General features: G+C 34.0%; 1 long non-coding RNA gene across 11 annotated transcripts in view; it reads right to left on the bottom strand.

Moving 5' to 3' along the window:
* LOC129292603 (uncharacterized) overlaps positions 1-18885 on the bottom strand; it is a 46240-nt gene that overhangs the window by 27068 nt on the left and 287 nt on the right. For 6 of the 11 annotated variants that reach the window (XR_008588914.1, XR_008588917.1, XR_008588918.1 and 3 more), the window contains exons 2-3: positions 8587-9189; positions 6403-6610 (exon numbers count right to left, since the gene is read on the bottom strand). This is a non-coding gene — a long non-coding RNA (uncharacterized LOC129292603). Of the gene's footprint in view, positions 1-6402; positions 6611-8561; positions 9190-18885 lie in introns of all 11 variants that reach the window. The other 5 variants (XR_008588924.1, XR_008588919.1, XR_008588923.1 and 2 more) reach the window with 5 other exon arrangements.

The following is an 18885-nucleotide window of genomic DNA, read 5'->3' as shown; positions in this document are numbered from 1 at the left end:
TAATTTTAGGATCACATCTCCTAAATTATGTGGCTGAATATTTTATCATTATTTCAACTTGGGTGATAAGAAAGTCTTTTACGTTGATCACTTTCTTATTTTTTTATTTTTGGTAGCACTTTTCAAATTCTCTACTCTCTTATTTGCTATTTGTGCTACTCTCTTATTTTATTTAGTTTTTTTTTATTTTTGTCTTTGAGTATTTGACTCTTTGACTTTTATTTATTTCTTTCTTATTTTTGTTGTCACGTGTGGTTTTTCCTTTAACAAGCTTAATTTTATTTGAAAATTTTGCTTTCCTATTTGTTTCAAAATTGCAAAAAAAAAAAATCCTCTTTTCACCTTGTGCTTGTTTTCTAGTTTCCTTAATTTAGAAGATATTCACTTGATTGTTCCTTAGTTTCTTGATTTGTGGGTTTCACCATTGGATTCTATCCACAAGCTTAGTGAGTGGTAAAAGGCAAGTGTGTTTTTCATCATTAAAAAAAAAAGCCATTACTTTTTTTTTGTGAAACACGAGTGACTTTATCTTGAGAGTAAACACGTGAGTTTGTGTGTGTGAGGACCTATTTTTATCTTATATGGTTTCTAGTGCTTCTGTGAACATGAGTAACAAGGATGAATCCCCTAGTATTGATATGAACTCTGTTTTCGAACTTATCAAAACACAGTTGCAGCAGTTTCGCTTGGAACTTGATCATAGGTTCCATAAAGAGGATAAAGATGAGCCGGAGACTTCCTCTTCTAAAGGAAAGAAGCATAAGATCCCCAGCAATGATGAGGAGTATGAAGAACCCCCTTCTCCTAAGGGAAAGAAATCCTTAAAGCGTGGTGTTGACTTACCGGACCAAAAAGTAAAGTATCCTTCATTCAAGGGAAGCAACAATCCAGAAAAATACCTTGATTGGGAAATGAAGATGGACCAAATCTTCATGACTCTTGATTTGTCTGAGTCAAGGAAGGTAAAAACTGCTTCTTTGAATTTCACTGACTATGTTGTTTATTGGTGGCAAGATTTACAGTACAAAAGAAGCCAACTTGGGAAAAAGCCCATTAAAACGTGGGAGAAGCTTAAAAGGTACTTGAGAAAGGCTTATGTCCCCAGCTACTACTATACAGAGCTGAATAGAAAATTGAGAATGTTTTCTCAAAGATCTATGACAGTGGAGGAGTATGTGCACGAGTTGAATATCTTGAAGTTTCGTCCAAACATTCAAGAAAATGAACGTGAAGCAATGTCAAGAATTATGGATGGCTTGAGGCCAGAGTTGAGAGATAAGCTTGACTTGTACACTTTTGTGGACAAGGAAGAGCTCATACACAAGGCTATAAAGTTGGAGCAGAGAAGTAAGAACAAACGTTCCAAGTCCTCTTGGAAAGACTCCAAGACAACTTCCAAATGGAAGGATTCCAAAGCCAAAGATACATCCCAAGCCAAGGAAGAAATAAAGACCAAGTATGAGGGTAAAACTTCTAACCCTAAACCTTCTTCTTATTCATCTAACACTTCTCCTATTAAGTGTTTCAAATGTCATGGTGTGGGCCACATGGCGAGAGATTGTAGCAATAAAAGGGTTATGATCTTGAGAGATGATGGTGGCTATGATAGTGTGCATGAAAGTGATAAAGATGATACTGATAATGTTGATGATGATTCTACCTCCCATGAATCAAATGATGAGCTTGAATGCAATGGTGTAGTTGACTCTATCTTGGTGGCAAGAAGAGCTCTCAATATTCAACCAAAGGAGGATGATGAACATGAGCAACGCGAGCATATTTTTCACACTAGATGCTTCATCAAAGAGAAAGTGTGTAGCATGGTAATTGATGGTGGTAGTTGCACTAACGTCGCTAGCACTTTACTTGTAGATAAATTATCTTTACCTTTAATCCCATACCCTAAGCCCTATAAATTGCAATGGTTGAATGATTCTGCTGAAATTAGGGTTTCTAAGCAAGTGTTGATTACTTTCTCTGTTGGAGTTTATACTTGTGATGTATTATGTGATGTAGCCCCTATGCTTGCTGGACACTTGTTATTAGGTAGGCCTTGGCAGTTTGATAGTAAGGCTACTCATGATGGTTTTAGAAATTGTTACAAGGTGCCTTTTAAAGGCAAGACTGTTGTATTAAATCCTCTTAGGCCCATCCAAGCCTATGAAGATCAACTAAAGATTACTCAAGATTACAAGCAAAGGAGAGATCTCCTTGATTGTGGCATGAGTGAGAGAGAAAAGAAAGAGAGTATTACTTTACTTGAAAATCAATCCAAAGAGAGGAAAAAGAGTGGTGAGAAGGTGAGAAAAGAAAAAAATAGAATGGTGGGAGTGAAGGAAAATAGTGAAAAAAAAAATTATTGTGTGGGAAAAGTAAGATTCAAGAGGCTTTGATGAGTGAGCAAGCTCTTATTGTAATTCCCAAGAATATTTATTTTTCTACTAATACTTTTGACCCCACTTTGCCTTCTAGTGCTGTCTCTTTGTTGCAGGATTATAGAGATCTATTCCCTGATGAAATTCCTGATGGACTTCCTCCCTTAAGAGGAATTGAGCATAGGATAGATTTCTTGCCTGGAGCTGCTATTCCAAACAAGCCTGCTTATAGGGCTAACCCTGAAGAGACTAAGGAGATCCAGCGCCAAGTAGAGGAATTGATGATGAAAGGCTTTGTGCGTGAGAGCCTTAGCCCTTGTGCTGTCCCTGTTATCTTGGTGCCAAAAAAAGACGGATCTTGGAGGATGTGTGTTGATTGTAGAGCAATCAACAAAATCACTGTAAAGTATCGTTACCCTATCCTTAGACTTGATGATATGCTTGATGAATTACATGGTGCTTCTATCTTTTCTAAAATTGATCTTAGAAGTGGTTATCATCAAATTCGTATGAAAGAGGGTGATGAATGGAAAACTGCCTTTAAAACTAAATTTGGATTATACGAATGGTTAGTTATGCCTTTTGGTTTGACTAATGCTCCTAGCACTTTTATGGCATTAATGAATCATGTTTTTAGAAAGTTTATAGGCAAGTTTGTTGTGGTTTACTTTGATGATATTTTGATTTATAGTAAATCTTTGACTAATCATATGAATCATCTTAAAAATGTGTTTGACATCTTGAGGGAATATAAATTATATGCTAATTTTCAAAAGTGTTTCTTTTGCATGGACTCTGTTATCTTTTTGGGATTTGTTGTTGGATCACAGGGAATTCGTGTAGATGAGGAGAAAGTTAAGGCTATTCGTGAATGGCCAACCCCTAAGAATGCAAGTGAAGTAAGAAGCTTCCATGGCTTAGCAAGCTTCTATAGGAGATTTGTTAGGGATTTCTCTAGCATTGCTGCCCCTCTTAATGAACTTGTTAAGAAGAATGCAACCTTTAAATGGGATAAAACACAAGAAAGGCCTTCCAAACCCTAAAGGATAAATTGACTAATGCCCCTTTACTTGTTTTGCCTAATTTCTCTAAAGCATTTGAAATTCAATGTGATGCTTCTGGTATTGGTATAGGTGCTGTTTTAATGCAGGATTCTAAGCCCATAGCTTACTTCAGTGAAAAGCTTCACGGCGCAGCTTTGAATTATTCCACCTATGACAAAGAGCTTTATGCTCTAAAGAGGGCCTTAGAAACATGGCAACATTATTTGTGGCCCAAGGAATTCATCATTCATTCTGATCATGAAAGTTTAAAGTTTCTCAAGTCTCAAGGTAAGTTAAACAAGAGACATGCTCGCTGGATAGAATTTATTGAAACCTTTCCTTATGTGATTAAGCATAAGCAAGGTAAAGAAAATATCATTGCTGATGCCTTATCTCGAAGGTATACATTACTTTCCTATTTGCAGCTCAATTACTTGGTTTTGAGATTCTAAAAGATCTTTATAAAACTGATCCTGATTTTGAAAATATTTGAAAATCTTGTGAAAATCATGGATCTAGTGATTTCTTTAAATTTGATGGATTTCTTTTTAAGAAAAATAAATTATGCATTCCTATTTGTTCTATGCGTGAGTTGCTTACTAAGGAAGCACATAGTGGTGGTTTGATGGGACACTTTGGTGTAGATAAAACTTTGGCTATTTTGTCTCACATGCGGAAAGATGTCATATCTGTTTGTGATAAATGCATTAAATGTAGACAGGCAAAATCTAAGATCCAACCTCATGGACTTTACTCTCCTTTACCCGTCCCCTCTCACCCTTGGGAACATATCTCTATGGATTTTGTAATTGGATTGCCTAAATCTTCTGCAGGCAAAGATTCCATATTTGTTGTTGTTGATAGGTTCTCTAAGATGGCACACTTTATTGCTTGTGCTAAGACTAATGATGCTGTTAACATTGCTGACTTATTCTTTAAAGAGATTGTTCGTTTGCATGGTTTACCTAAGACTATTGTGAGTGACAGAGATGTGAAGTTTCTTAGTCATTTCTGGCATACCCTATGGCATAAATTAGGAACTAAGTTACTTTTTTCCACTACTGCCCATCCACAAACTGATGGTCAAACTGAGGTAGTTAACAGAACTATGACTACATTATTAAGAGCAATAATTCAGAAGAATTTGAAGAATTGGGTGAATTGTTTACCTCATATTGAATTTGCTTACAACAGGGCTGTTCATTCTTCTACTTCTTATTCTCCATTTGAAATTGTTTATGGTTTCAATCCATTATCTCCTATTGATATTTTACCTTTGCCTTTCTCTGAGCATGCTAACACTGATGGCAAGGAAAAAGCTAAGTTTGTGCAGGACTTACATGCTAAGGTTAAAGCAAATATAGAGTGAAAGAATGAGCAATATGCCAAGCAAGCTAATAAAGGCAGGAGACGTGTGATCTTTGAGCCTGGAGATTGGGTTTGGTTACATTTAAGGAAAGAGAGATTTCCTAATCAAAGGAAGTGCAAACTTTAAGCTCGAGGAGATGGACCTTTTCAAGTTTTGGAAAGAATTAATGATAATGCTTACAAGATTGATTTGCCTAGCTCTTATGGCAATGTTAGTGCCACATTTAATGTTTCTGATTTATCTTTATATGATTCTGCAGATTCGAGGACGAATCCTTTCCAACTAGGAGGGAATGATGGACCCCATGGCACGGGTGACATAGCATTAATGGCAACGAAGCCTGAGGATGGTAATCATGAGCAGGGTGATATAGAAGGAGCCCAATACTTCCAATCCAACGTATCTAAAGACCCATTGCAACATATTGGAGGTCCAATGACAAGAGCCCGAACCAAAGCCATGAAGCAAGCCTTGTTCAGTCTTGTGCAAGAAGTTCAAGAGCTTGGAGAGCATTGGGGCACTCCCCTCAAGTCCAAAGGAGAGCATCTATACGTGTATAATGTATTTAAGATCCAAACTCATGAAGAGTCAAGCCCAAGAGATGCAGACCTTAGCCCAATGCAAGGAAGACTACAAGTTGAGCCTCTTGCATGCAAGGAGGTATGAAACCCTAGTAAAGAAGTCAAGGGTGGCGTGATTTCAAATCCTTTATGATCCCTTGATTGTCTCCTAAATTATTTCCTATTTTAATGGTCCTTTGATTTGATTTTCTATTTTGAGTCTAGTCAAAGGTTAGAATTAATTATAATTTCTAAATTTTGTAATCCCATAATTTTAGGATCACATCTCCTAAATTATGTGGCTGAATATTTTATCATTATTTCTCCTTTTAGTATTAGGAAATTAGGGTTTTAATTTTAGAAAATATTTTTCTATGAGCCTATATAAATTAAGCATGCTCCTTATTGTAAACAACACAGAAGTTGAATGAAATTATTCATTTTAGAGTTTATAACTCTTGTGAGCCTTAGTGCTTTGTGTTGGTATCCCGTGTGAAAAACCGACGTGATCAAGAGCGTGATCAACTCTTGTGGTGTCTTTGAAGGTTGAGGTTCCTAGAGGCAGGTGCTCTAGAGGATCTTCTCCTTGATCATTATCCTATTGTTTACTTCATACCTTTCTTTATTTCCGTCATAAATTTCGTCCCTTTCTTTTTGTTCTTGTGTTTTTGTTGTTTCAAGGTTCTGTCCCTAAACTAGCACGATTCTGCTTCCGCGTCCCTATCAACTTGTTTTACAAAATTATCAAAATCTTAATATATCAAGCCATACGCAGTGGAAATAAATTATACACATTCATAACAATCATTGCATGCCTTTGAAACCAGATATAAGAATTCACCTAGGAATTCATGCCCCATATATGTAACCCTCCCTTATATCCACCAGTTATAAGAGAAGATTAACTTAATCACCACATTACAAAATCAAACTAATTTCAATTACTTTGAAAAACTTAGGCCCAAGACATGTTTTGCAAAATCATCAAAATCTTAATATATCAAGCCATATGCAGTGGAAATAAATTACACGTATTCATAACAATTATTGCATACCTTTTAAAGAAGGAAAATAAGTCAAAATTTGGTCTATAAGCCGTGACATGCACCACATGTGCCATGACGTGTGGCATAAACCCATAAGCTGGCCTTCTCTGTGTCATGCACTGCAGTGTGATACGAACTGTCATGTGACAGTTCACAAAACAAACTTTCGGCATGCACCGTTTCCACATACAACATCCGATCGGAGTGATTCAAGTACCTATACGAAGCTTGACTCATAAGCTAGCTAATGGGATAGATTTGGACATAATTTAATGGTCTGATCAAAATTTGAGCAGCCTGGTCTAAAAATTCACTTTTCATAAAAATTTAGCACACCCAAGCATATAAATCACACACATTATCTCATTAGACCATTCTAAGCCTTAAACTAAGTCCAAAAGGACCTAATACACCTGATTGACCGAATAATATCATAATTATACACATATATCAAAATTTGACTGTTCAATAGGCCATTTCCACATTTCAATAACTATTCACCGCTTAGCATAAAATGGCCCACTTGGCCATTCTTACTATGAATTCAGCATAAATCACAACTTAAACATTCACAACATATTCACAACTAAATTATAGCCCCTATTAATCACTTCACTACACATTTTACATATGGGCTAAGATTCACAAATTTCCACAAATTTTTCACAAATCACAACTTTAACAAGATGCAATCCTTATGACAACTTATATACACACTATCACATTAAATTAGTTCATTATAAAACTCAAAGATGTCACAACCAGCACCACTATGCTGTTCCTAACTCTTTCTCTTTGCCTTGTTCACTACTTGGTCCTATAAAAATGTTACCACGAGGGTGAGATAATAATCTCAGTGACAAAATAACTCTCTAATATTAACTATCACATACGATTATAAGAAAGTATAGCATAATATATAGTTAAATATATCATATGCACATAACAGATGTTTCACTTTAAATCTCATCATCATATATCATTTCACCACTTTTACCATTATATTTACCACTTGTCACCACTTTTTCACATATAGCATGATCACTACAGACCAAACCTTTCAATCACCCCAACATGAAACTATAGGCTTGCCTTAGACTAATATACACTATCATTAGCCTTGAGCTCACCTTTAGTGGTAGAATCACCCGGCCAAAGGTGTTCTATCTCACTTTCGAACTATAGTTTCCTCCAATACACACAATGGGGTGTTGTTGACTCTAACACTAGATCACATCGACACTAAAGAGTCTAACTCTCCAACACTACACCTCAATAGGCATTAAAGAGATAATCTCCAACACCACACCTTGAAAGGTACTAAGAAGATATAATTCTCCAACACTGCACCCCATCGGACACTAAAGAAAATAAAGCCATATGGTCTTTTCTCTACATCTACACGTAGTGAACTCCCACCCCTATAATCATACTTTCCATACCAATCACAAGATTCACATTCACATCTATGCAAATATATATATATGCATCATACATATATAGAGTATGAAATCATAGCTTTTCACTTGTTAATTAGGTAAAACTTTGTTTTCATGTAACATTCATGCAATGCTGCAAAACATACTCAGTTTAAAATAATTTCATGCACTAGATAGCATACTTTCACATAGTTACAACAAATAGTCAAACAGAGAAAGTTATTCGGTTATCTCAACCTTTCTGTCACAAGAAAGGTTACTCGTAGACTTTCAATTATTACTACAGCTCACTACAACTTCCTTTCTCAACTTACACCTGCGATATGCCAATCTACACACATTTGACACAATTAGTCAATTAGCTCAATTAACCCAAAAATACTTAATTGCTACACAAGGCTATACTTAGCCATTCATTCTTTTTCACTTAACCAAACTAAGTAAATTACCCCTTAATCGCTGCTTTCTATCATTTATAATGATCCATTTCTTTTCTACCCAATTTCCACTCCATTTCTCTTTGAATTAGGGCCAAACTTGAGCCTAAAGCTGCAAAGCTTTATCATTCAGCTCCAAACCAGTCACAAAGCTCTAATTTATCTCCCGAGAACTTTTTATTGCTATAGGGTAAGAAATTAACCTTCTAAAATTTCCTTGATTCAATTTCTCTATAACTGATACTAAGACAAATTATAGTAGAATTGGATGTAAGGGCTATACGAAGCTTACTTGATAAGTTATCGGTTGGAAGTACCTTTAAATGCTTTGAAATCTCTTGCCCTAGTAGCCAAAGCCTTCCTCTCCTCTCTCTTTCATGTTTCTCTTCCTTTTCCTTCTGAACTCACAAGCTCCACACACAAAAATCAAGTCATTTTCTATACCATATGTCATGGCACAAGCAGCCTTATGCCGCAGCACATATCACAGTAAGGAAATCCCCACCACGCTCACACGCTTCGTTTCAAAACACGATTCTTCCACCCGTATCTGCTCATTCAACATGCCAAGGAGTCAAATCATTAAATAACCATCCAAACTTCTAATCATTTACTAATTAATAATCTACCCCTGATTAATAGCTAATCGTAAGATTAAAAAATCAGAATGTTACAATATAGCTCAAAATTAAATTTGAATTTTGTCTTCAAAGTCTGTTAGCCGCATTGCGACTATCTTAAACTTTGACAAGTCAATATGATCCCTTGTGTTCAAATGCATGGTAAACCCCATACACTCCTCTTATGCATAGTAATTCATGCCCCAAATGGTCCATTTTAGGTCTGAATTTCATCCCTCTTAGCTCCTCATGTTCTTGACCAAGTCTCGAACCACAAACCTCTTCCATGCAAATTTTCACCTAAGACAACAACGTGAAATTTAATTAAGGTATTTGCACATGTGATAAAATATGAAAATATTCAAACCCTGATATCTTTTTTGCATGTATCTTCAAAATCCATTCAAAACCTAACAAACACACATGAGATAGATAAGGTGGCTATGTATGCATGCAAATTAGATTAAACTTGTCAAATTGAAAAGTCAACCCAAAATGTTGACTTTTTAACCCTAGGTCCAAATGTAACTTTTAAAACCAAATGTTTTGACTTAAATGGACCTAAAACCAATGCACACATCAAATTCTAAATTTTTCCTTAAATTCCTAACAAAGCGCAAAATGACCAAAATATTCCTAATATGGATAAATACTCTATAGGGCCCAAAACCCTAATTTAACATAAAAAATGCACATTCTAGGGTTTCTTATCATGAAATGTGGTCCTAAATGCCTAAGAAAAGTATGTAATAAACATAACCTATCAGCATGTATTCTACTCCCAATTATCATCCATCAAACAACTTCATTGTGCCTCTATTAATAACTGCACAAGTAATGGACGACAGTGTAACTCCTATGAATGAAAACATTCCATTAGTCAAATTTTAGTCACCTATTTGCCCTAAAGGTAAGTTAACTATTCCATTTACTTTTATTGGTTGTAGTAGTGTTATTTCAATGGTATTAGCCTATATTAAAAATATGTGGGTTTGTATAATTTATTAAGATATTTTATTATATATATATATATATATATAGATTCTTCCCTAAATAATGCAACTTTGAAGTTCAAGAGTCCACACACTTGTAGTGTTCAAAATTCTACCAATTTAACTCAAATCAATCTTTTTGCAGTAGCATCACCATGTATTGAATATAGTTTCGATTATTATAATTTAGTCTTGTGAACTTGGCATTACTTTCATATAAGTTATAATTTGTAATTAGTTGATTTTCCTTTAAAAAAATGTAATGAACATACCATCTCATAGTAATTCTTTTTCGTTAGGAATTGCTCAAAGTAGTTCTAGTTATAAGTATAATATCAATTACACTTACCAAGATTATGCTATAGAATCTTCATCAATCCAGATTTTTTATTAGAATTATTGAAATGATTATGGTGGTATGAGTATGTTATTCTTTCATAATTCTGTCAATTTATTTCTTGGTACTATCCTAATGACATTAGTGTTTTTTTTTAATTCTTTCATTGTTTTAAAAAATGGTAGAATAATTTCAAACTAGCACTCAGGATACTAGAATGAAGTTAAGGCTGTTAGGAAATGAAAAACCCCAAGGTATGAATTAAGGTCATGAAAAAATTTGTGTTATTGTCCAATATTTCTTCAGTGCTATTACCTTAGTTTTTCTTTTTTTCAATTCTTCATGACATGTGCAAAAATGCTATACAAAGATATTGAATTTTCCTTTCATGACAACTCCAGCATTTAGAGCTTTGATTTTAAAAATGATTCTATCATTATAGAAGGTAAGAAATTGAAAGTATATAATAATTGATTCTTACTATTATGTTTTATTTTATTGTATTAGTTGAAGGAAAATGATCTTTTGCAAATGATATTATAACTTTCCCAATAAAAGAAACTGAACTAATCATGAAGAATTCTTTGCTTACAATTCAGATGGTGAGATGCTATCATTTTGTCTTGATGTATTGCTTTTGTTGTTATTATTCATATTATAGTGTTTAAGTTTCTTTATATTGCATAATACTTGGATGAGGGTGATGCTATCTATATATGTAGCTCTTGTGGTGTTTTACTATGCTATAACGAGAAGGGAGAAGATCAAAAGTTTAGAATTAACCATTCCTTTTCCTTGTGTTACAGGCAAGGTTCAATTGCCATCAGTCAAGTCACCTCCTCAACCTTTGAACAAGATTTTTTAAATAAAAGAAAAACAGAGAGAATGCAATAGTCAAAGAATTTATACTTAAACATTAGATCATGCAACAAGTTTTCTTTTACGCTAATAGAAACGAAGATTGATCATTTCAAAAATTATGGTAAAGGTCCCTGCTCATTCATATTATTTAGCATGAACTACCATAGGATTGGCAATTTGTTGCCTCCTAAAAGGCCAAAGCAAATATACTCTTAGCTATATATGTATATATATATATGATACTGGCAACGAAGTTGCAAATTGCATATCAGCTATCTGGTATGTACAGAACTAATATTTGATAATTCTTTTCGATTGAAAAATGTATATATGCTTACAAACATTATATTATTATAATCATTTTTAATAATATTTTCTACATGTTTTTTTTTATAATTTTAACACTCATTCCAACAAGCATTTTAAAGATAACATTGTTGATCTTGAAATTGTTCGTCAAATCAAGAAGATGATTGATGAATGCAATACATTGATAAAATAGTATCAACTAGCTTCATCAATGATTAAGGGTTGCAAACATAATAATGCGAAGATTTGTTTGATCAATACAACATAGAGTAATGGGTGTACTCACAAACTACCAACTACTTCTAAAGTAGCCGCATTGTTGTTTGTGATTTTGACTTGAATATTAAATCGACGAATATTATAGTTAAACTATCAGGATCTATACAATGAATCAACGAGTTACATGCATCATACCTTCCTCCCTAATAACCAATCTTATTTCATAGAGGAGATGATGGTTATAGAGATTATATTGAACACTATAACCCTCCCCTATATCCTCTTAATATAAGCAGAGAATTAACCTAATCACCATACTTCAAGCCAGATTATAAACAAATATTTTATTTAAAAAGCTTGGACCTAAGACTTGTTTTGGTAAAATCATCAAAATATTAACATATCACAGCCATTCACAGCGAAAACAAATCATATATATTCATATCAATTATTGCATATCTTTAAAACAAGGAAATAAGGTCAGATTATGGGCCATGCGTTGCGATGTGCAGCACATGTGTCATGACATGTAGTGCAGAGCCACATGCCCTGACCTTTTCTGTGCCTTATGCTGCGATTTGATTCGCAATGTGCTGTGGCGCATATGACAGAAAATGCTGCTGTCAAAAACTAATTCACAAGGTGAATTTTCTGCTTGCGTCATTCCCACATACGATGTCTAATCAAAGTGACTCAAACGCCTACACAAAACTTAGCTCATAAACTAACTAATGAGATAGTTTGGACACAATCAAATAGTTCGATCAAAATTTGAACACCCGAGTGTAAAAAATCACTTTTTTAAAGAAATTAACATACCCAAACACTCAAATCAATCCCTTAATCTCATTAGACTATTTTAGGCTTTGGACTAAGTTTAAAAAAACCTATTACACCTAATTGACCAGAATATATTACATATACACACACGTATCAAAATTTGGCCACTCAATAGCCCATTTCCATAAATACAAAATTTACACCACATAGTACAATTACCCTTTAGGCCATAATCACCACATTTTCATTACAAAATCACATATATCCACATTCACCACATGTTCACTACTAAATCTTAGTCCATACAATTCATTCCATCACATATTTTCACGTATGGGCTAAAATTCATAAATTCACCACAATCACAACATTTTACAACTTATAATCATTCAAAACATGCATGCACACTCTGTGGCAACTTATATACATAATGTTTACATTGTTTAGGTTCAATACATAAACTCAAAAATCTCATGACTTTAACAACTCTAGGCTAGTCCTAACTCTTTTTCCTTGCCCGTCTCACTGCTTTGTCCTATAAAAATATAACCATGAAGTGAGATAATAATTTCAGTAACAAAATAACTCTCTACCATTGATTATCACATACAACCATAAGCTAAAAGAAAAGATAAGGAGAAAATAGATTAAAAATCATCAAGTGTAAATTTTAATTATTTTAATCTTACATATATAAACTTTTCATAGCCATGTTGCAACTTTTTGTTTATCTAATATATTTATAGAAGTATATACTATTTAGTTTCAAAAATGAGGATTCCAACATGCACATATTTTATTATTCCTTGATAAACATGATAAGCAGGAAGCGCTAGATGATATAGACAATATTATCTCAGCTGAAATCCTAGACTTTGAATCATTTCCTTTGATGTATGAGTTGGTCAAGAAATTCATGGACAGGTTCATCAAATCCTAAATCACCCTACATGATGGAACAGATATGTAGTAAGTACTTTCTTAAGAAATCAATGACCATACAACTATTAATGAGGATGGTTATCCTACATATAAGATAAGAGATGATGGTAGGATAGTTAATATTGTAACATCCTAAATTTCTTAATGCCGAGTTTAGCAGTTAATCGAGGGAGGATGGTAATTAGTGTGGAATTAAAGATTCGAATGATTCCTTGATGTTTTGACTTGTTGGTGTATTGTAGGAGCAGATACGGGTGAGAGGAGTGCATTTCAAGTCAAAGCAAGTACGCGTGGTGAGAATAAATCTCATTGTGCCACATGCTACAACTTGTGTTACATGCATCACGACACATGGACTAGAAAATCACTTCTTAAGTTGTGAAATTGGATGATTTTCAAAAGTAAAAATCTGAGAAACACACGAGAGGAGAGGTGAAGGGTTGAGAAGCTAAGTCAAGTCATTTCAGGTCATTAGAAGGTGATTCGAATCGATAACTTGTTAGGTAAGCTATGTATAACCCTTACCTTCCATTCTACACAAATTTCTCTAAAAATAAGTAATAGGGAAATAGAATCGATGGAATTTGAGGGGCTTGATTCTTGCTTAATAGTAATAAAAAGGCTCTTGGAAGTTAAATTATTGCTTTGCAACTGGTTTAAAGCTAAACGGTAGAGTTGTAAACCTCTAAGCTCAATTTTAGCCCTTAGAGAGAAAAAGTTAGGACAAAAATCTAATTTGAGTAAAATAAGACCGATTGAGGCGATGTAAAGTAATAATTGAATAGTTACAGACCTAAAATGGATAAATATAGGCCTGAGTAGTAAAAATGAGTTTTTGGTAAAAATGGATGAATATAGGCCTGAGTAGTAAAAATGAGTTTTTGGTCAAAATGGACCAAATGACTAAAATGTGCCAAATGTACTCAGATTGACATATTGGATGCGTGAGTAGAGAAAGAAAGGTTGAGATAAGCTTGTTTGATAGTTGAAATTAACGAGTAACCTTTCTAGTGACAAAAGGATTGAGGTAACCGAATAATTTTCTTTGTTTGACTATTTGTTTTAACTATATATTAATATACTATATAGTGTACAAAATGGTTTTAAACTGAGCATTTTTTATCGCATTGAGTGATTGTTGTGTAAAATGGCTTTTAGTTGAAATAAAGCATCGAAATGTGTGTTTTGTCATGTAGAGAATTATATGTATGTTATGTATAAGAAAGTATGTGAAATGGTAAATGAGAACATTAAATGGCTCAGAAAAGCATGATCAAGGGGTAGGAGTTCACTCGAGTGTAAAAGATGATAAAGACCATATGGCAAGGTTTCCTTAATACTTAATAGGGTGCGATGTTAGAAACAATTCTCCTTAGTGCCTTGAAAGGTAACGTGTTGGAGAAGATCTCCTTAGTGCTTATTGAGGTGCGGTGTTAGAGATGAGAGACTCCTTAGTATCTTTATGATACGGTGTTGGAGTCAACGATGCCCCATTATGTGTATTGGGGGAAACTATCGTCTGTATTGTGTGTTGGAACATCTTTGGCCGAGCGATTCTACCACTACAGGTAAGTTCAAGGCCAATAAGAGTGTACATTGGCCTAAAGTGAGCCTATAGTTTTGTGTCAGGGTGATTTGGAGGTTTGATTAGTAGTGATCATGCTAGCATGCTATGTGATATGATGAGATATGCTTTGAGATGACATGGAATCCTATGTGATCGATGAAAAGTTGAGAATGAAATGAGATATGTAATATAAATGCTATTTTATGAAGTTTTAATGATATACTATATTTACTTCCATATTATTGCATGTGATAGTCAATAGGAGTAAGTTATCCCATTACTGTGATTTTTATCTCACCCCTGTGGTTACATGTTTACAGGACCAGAAAGTGATCAAGGCAAGGAAAAAGAGTCTAAACCGGCTTGAGTTGTGAAGCTATGTACTCTGAGTTTGTGTAATGAACTGAACTGAAATTGTATATATATGTGTGTGTAAATGAGTTGCCATAGGGTTGCATGCATAATTTGAATAGGAATTTTGTAAAATCTAACCCAATTATGTGTATATGTGTTGACTGAGACAAAAGGACTATGATTTGTGAATATTGTGTTGAAATGAATGTGTGTCAGTGAATCTTAAGCCAAAGGACAAATTATGATGAAATGAGTAATTTGAGGGCTAAGATTATATTGTGAACATGAATATGTATGAAAGTGTTGAGAAATAGTCAAGTGAGCTAAGTTATGCCAAGAAATTTCAAAGTGTGTAAAGTTAGTGAATTTTGAAAATTGGCCGTGGAAGGGACAAATTTTGATATATAAGTATGATTGAGATATATTGTTTTCAATTAGGTATATTGAATCCTTTTGAACTTAGTTCAAGGCTTAGTAAGGTCTAATAAGTAAAAAGAATTGATTTGAGCATTTGGATATGTAAATTTTTCAAAAAAAAAAAACTTTTTGCACCTAGGTATCCAAATTTTGATCAGACCATTAAATCGTATCCAAACTTATCTCATTAGTCAAAATACGGGTTAAGCTTCGTGTGGACACTTGAATTACTCTAATAGGATGTCATATGTGAAAACAACACATGCCAGAAGTTCGTCATTTTTGTTGTCAAAATGACAGCAGAAAATCGGACAGGTGCACCGCGGCGCATGGTGTCGGCGCACAGCATAGAAAAGTTGAGCGTGTAGCTCTGTGCCACATGCCATGGCGCACGTACTGCTTGCCATGGCGCATAGACAAATCTCAGCTTTATTTTGTGATGAAAATGCCTGCAATAGAAAGGGGGTTATGTCCACTACGTGTTAGACTAATATGCATATTGCTTCCGCTATGTTTTTCCTTGATATATTGTGATTTTGGATGGATTTTTAAAAATGAGTCTTGGACCCAAACTTTTTCAAACCAAACATTTGTTTGCTAATTGTTTTGAGTGATGTGATAACACCGTAATATTCTCCTATATTGAGTGGATATATAAAGAAGTTACAAATATCAAAGGCAAATTAGATAATCGTTATATTGTGCCTTACAATCCTACTCTTTTGGCAATGTTTGAAGCTCATATCATTGTTGAAAAATGCAATCATTCCATATCTATTAAATACTTATTCAAGTATATAAGTAAGGGTAATGATAGAGTGATTGCTTCTATTTATGATAGTAGTCAGGATGGAAATTCCAAGCATGCACTTGATGAGATCAAGCAATATTATAATTTTTTGATATATTTCAACTTGTGAAGCATCATGGCATTTGTTTGTATTTGACGTACACCATAAATATCCTTCTGTTGAAAGGCTTTGTTTTCACTTGCCTAATCACCAATACATTGTATATTCTAACACTAATAATGTTATGAAATTGTTAGACAGAGCAAGGGTTTAACAATTTGGTGCAATTTAATGATTCTAATGAGTTTGCAAGAACCCATTGTATTTGGTAGTAACTTTTGGCAAATCCTTCCAGTTATCCCTAAAGGTATACAAGGGCTATTAATGTAATTGCATGCATTAGTTTATCATATCTTTAGGACTATTGCATAATTTTAATCTGTCAAAGAAGATGCAATTGAGCACTTCCTCATCAAATCATGATAGTGATAGATTAGCATAGTTTTTTAAATAATTATTGGATGTTGGTGATAGGAAGCTAGACCTTCCTCTTGATGTTATAGTAGAGATTGAAATATCAAGGGACTTACTTATGCATAGTTATCAAGATCCAATTACTACCATCGTTTTTTCAACATATCTTGATCTTATAGATCATTTTTCTTATGTTTATTATTTTAATGATAGGATAAACTTGCACCAACAATTGATAGTGTCAACTAATTTAATGATTACATGTGTTCCATTTTGCCCAATGAGTCGATTGAATATTTGAGTTGTGATTATATTAGCAACTCTTCTACAAACAAGGATTCTTTTGATGATCTTTACACCATTGAGTTTCTAAACACTACTAATATTTATGAAGTACCACCTCATAGACTCATGTTGAAGGTAGGTGCCCCAATCATGTTGTTAAGGAACATTGACCAAGCATATGATCTTTGTAATGGAACAAGATTGAAAGTAACCATACTTGGTAAAACAGTCGTTGAAGCCATAATAATGAATGGCTCCCACAAGGGTCACAAGGTTCTTATTTATAAGATGGACATAACCCCTTCTAAGACAAGGTGGCCTTTTCGTATGCAAAGAACACAATTTTCAATTATTTTCTCACTTGCTATGATAATAAATAAAAGTCAAAGTCAATCTTTACACCATATTGGTTTGTTCTTGACAAAACCTGTGTTTACACATAGCCAGCTATATGCAGCTCTATCAAGAGTGAGGAGTATAAATAGCCTGAAAATATTTTTGAATCATAACAATAAATAGGTATAAAAGACAACTAATGTTGTTTACAGAGAGAGCTGTTCCATTTTTTAGAATGATTGATTTCATCATCATATTAAAAAAAAAAAAAAAAAGCTTGTAAGTATGTAAATTCTTTACATAGCTGTACTTCAAACATAGGTTTACTTTGTATCACCCTGCCAATGTTGATTACATGCATTACACAAAATCCAAAAAAATAAAATAAAATAAAAAGTAATCTTTCAAACTTTAGTGCATTAATTTATGATTGGTCAATCCTTTCTTTTTCAGGTATTGCTATTGTTTTTGGGTCATCACTACATGGAAGGTTAGACTGTAAATTTTGGAAATGATGCTTTTTTTCTGTGCAACTGTTTCTTTTTTCTTTCTTTCTTTTTTTTTTTTATTTTTTTTGGTTCTGTGATTTTAAATTGTAGTTACTGCAAATCTTGTGTTAATGAAGTTAATGCTTCCCATGCAATGACTAGTTAAACTTAATATTGATAGCATGACCTTACAATCCAAAGTAACAAGACACGAAAAGAATTAAACCTTGATAGAGCATGGGTATTGTTAAAAACACTACCTATAGAGGTAAAAATGAATCAAAGGCTTAGAAACAGGACTTATATCAAGACGGGTAGTATCAACACAATATCAGTAGTGATACTTAAAAAACAATGAAATCAGAGATTTAAGCAATGTAGCACATTCATACCTTCTCTTCCCTCTTATTAATCATTTAAATACTTATTAAACCAAATCTTCTCTAATTTGTTATTATCCAAAACCTAGGTTCAACACTTGCTGTTAGCGAGGCCGCCGAGGGCTTGGCAAGCGGGAGAATGTTAGTGGAGGCTTGCCACCGCCCACGATGAAAACCCATTGGCTAAGGAACACCAGCAGAAAAAGGACATGCTCCTTTTCAATGAGTTCTTCTTCAGCGAAGACACCGTTGGCTTCGGCGACGGAAAATTTTTGTTCAGACACTTCCGGTGGGAACAAAAGAAGATGCAAGCCAAATCGGAAGCATATGATGGTACAAAGCTATAAGGGGGTGTGCTACAAGAAAAGGAAGTTCATTTCTGAAACTCACTAGGAAAAGGAAGGATAAAGCATCAAAATAAGAGAAAAACTCACTCAAAGCTAATACATGCGGGGAGTAAAGTT

Source organism: Prosopis cineraria, unplaced genomic scaffold (genome assembly GCF_029017545.1).
Source record: "Prosopis cineraria cultivar Desert tree isolate PC_DT_omini unplaced genomic scaffold, ASM2901754v1 PC1, whole genome shotgun sequence".
NCBI lineage: Eukaryota > Viridiplantae > Streptophyta > Magnoliopsida > Fabales > Fabaceae > Prosopis > Prosopis cineraria.
This window is presented reverse-complemented; position numbering and strand designations above follow the sequence as displayed.